Below are 2,829 nucleotides of genomic sequence, written 5' to 3' on the forward strand. Positions count from 1 at the left end.
CTAATGTAACATACAGCTCAAGTTTTTCATCATTAAACTGGCTTGACAAAAAATCACTATATTACCAGCTCTCTAACCAATCTGAAATGATTATCATATTTTTTTCCAAGCCAAACTGTATCCAGCTTTATTAAAGATACTTTTCATAACAATCATGGTATTTCAGGCAGGACATGGGCAGACAATCGTTAACAGTACACAACAACTTTCAAACTCCCTTCTTGAATGGACTACTAAATCAGAAAGCCACTATAAAACCCAATGAAGTCTTCATTTGATGCTCTGAATAGGGAAAGTTTAGAGTGAGGGTTGACATTTCACATTTAGCATGTTGTTTAACAACTTTTCACAAGCCGACCCTGACTTTCAGGAAATGAAAGGAAAATAGCAAAAATTATTAATCTGAAGATCCACAATCTAGAAAAGGAACTGCTGCTCTTCTGAGGGACACTATTCTCAATGACGTCACTGGAAAGTCCAGATTGCCCCACACACTGGTAAAACCAACTGTTGGGAATCAGGTCCCAACAGGTTTAGGGGAGTTAAGTCTATGCCAATGGCAGAGAGGGAGAGGAGGACATACAGATGAGTTTGAGTTTTTCCATACCACAAGGCATTTGTGCCAAGGTGGCTATGTGTGCCAACATCAGGGAATCCCTTCCTCTTAGGAACAAAGAGGAAGTCTCTCAAAACTAGAAGGGAAAGGTGTCTTCCCCCACAGCAATCCAGCTTTGGAGACATTCTACTAGTGACGTATGCTCCTTCCCCCCAAAAACAACAATGAAGTGTTCTGTGTGCTAACAACATAGCTTAAAAAAAAAAGTAAAACAAAATTCTGCATTTTTATAAAACTTTATAAAAAATAGTATTTCAAACTGTACAGTCACCAGAAGTACACAGTTATCAAAAACGCACACACTTCATCTCCAGCACCTTCAGCTTTCTGTGCCTGGTCTGTTTTGGCCTCTCCATTTTCTGCAGGGTTATTCCCATCCTTGCCAGTGTCAGCTTTTCCCTTTTTCCCTTTGGGTACCTTCTCTCCCTTCTTTGCAGGGGCCTTTTTAGGCTTGAGCTCTGGCTTTGGAGGAGCAGGTTTGGCAGACAACCTTGCAGATCTTCTCTGTGTTTCGTCTTTCACCTTGGCTGTATCTCCTTTAGTATCCCCTTCAGCCTTTCTCTTGGGCATGGTGGCGACGGCCGCGGGGATGCAGCAGCGCGCGGCTTTGGTCGGTCCGGGGGTCGTTCTCGCCTCTTCTTCTTCACACTGCTCCGATTATCATATTTTTTCAATATTATTTTTCACTAGTGAGCACTCTTTTAACATTTTTTATCTAAAATATTTGGTCGACAAGTGGGCCAAAACCTGAGAAGGGATCCAATGAGTACTCAAGTATGCAGAAGATGCCTCGTGCACTTCTGTGAAATGATCATAAAGAAAATGTCCTCATCTGGAATTATGAGTTATAGGATTTAAATATCAATTCACTGTTGAGGGTTCTTGAAGCAGAAATACTGCCACAGTAATAGCTAAGAATTTTACAAGGACTCAATATGAGTTCAGAGGGATGCTATGTGTACATTAAGAGCAACTAGAGATGCAAGCCATCACCATTATGTGCCCAGTTTATGCTCCCAGAGGTCTCAAGAGGGTATTTAAATATCAAAACCTAAAAACATACCTTCTCCCCAAGTGGATAATGTCAATAGATAATTGGTAGAGATTACAATAAAAACTTCAAAGATGTATTTATTTCTATGATACATAGAAAACTGACCTTGGGGATTGGGATCATGAAAATCATAATGGTCAGCATGTATTGAGTTCTATGTTCCAAGCACTATGCTCAGCATTTAATTCCATTGTAAGCTCATATTACCTGCAAGATAAAAATCACCATTCCAAGTAAACAGATGAGAAAATTGAGCAGAAAATGTTGAAGAAACTACTCAGGATGCTTGATAGTTCTGTAGGACCCAGTTGAGTGTGCCAAGCTCCAAAGCTTCACCTTTAGCATGATGCCACACAGGAAAGAAACACAGGCCTCAGGAAAAGGCTGGAAGATGATTCCACTAGAAGTAAAATGGAACTCAGAGAAGAAAGAAAATGGACAATTCAACAAGAGCTCTGCAATTGTGATTCCTAGACAAGGGAGAAACCATTTCTTAATCACAAAAGAAAAAGACAAACCAGGGATCCCAGCAAGAATGTCAGAAGGGCGCAGTGAGGATTTGTAAGAGGATTTGTCAAGCATCATATCCTAACAGGTCAATTATCACAAGATCCCAACTTTGGAAGCATGTAGAACAGTGAGAGAAAAGGGTTGAATTTACATTTTGTATTAATTAAACACATTATTCTGAAACTTTGTGGTTAAGATTGTGTTCCCAGATTCAGATATTCTTTGGATTGCTGGGAGAGGAGGGATTATTCCAACTCAGCCATGTTATATAAGGTTAAGTAGAAAAATTAAGGCAAACTTAGTGAACTCTGCTTACTGACCTCTGCAACACCATACACAGATTCTTGGAAAGTTCAAAATTTAGCATAAAAGATACATGTTAATCAACTTCCTGTCATTAAAACAAATACTCAAGATAATCAAGTTCTAAAGAGAAAAGGTTTATTTTGGCTCACGGTTTTGGAGGTTCCTGTTTATGATCACTTGGCCTTGTTGCTTTGGGGCCTGTGGCAAGGAAACACATCATGGTGGGAGCATCTGACACAGCAAAACCACTCACATCATGACCAGGGAACAAAGAGAGGAAGAGGGTTTGGGATTCCACAAGCCTCTTTAAGGACATGCCACCAATGACCTAAACACCTCCCAT

The 2,829-nt window shown here is 40.1% G+C and overlaps 1 pseudogene; it reads right to left on the reverse strand.

The window, feature by feature from the left end:
• Positions 1–883: 883 nt before the first annotated feature.
• LOC113179486 (non-histone chromosomal protein HMG-17 pseudogene) lies at positions 884–1,186 on the reverse strand (annotated as a pseudogene).
• Between the last annotated feature and the right edge of the window lie 1,643 nt (positions 1,187–2,829).

This window comes from Urocitellus parryii, chromosome 6, assembly GCF_045843805.1.
Source record: "Urocitellus parryii isolate mUroPar1 chromosome 6, mUroPar1.hap1, whole genome shotgun sequence".
NCBI classification, from domain to species: Eukaryota; Metazoa; Chordata; class Mammalia; order Rodentia; family Sciuridae; genus Urocitellus; species Urocitellus parryii.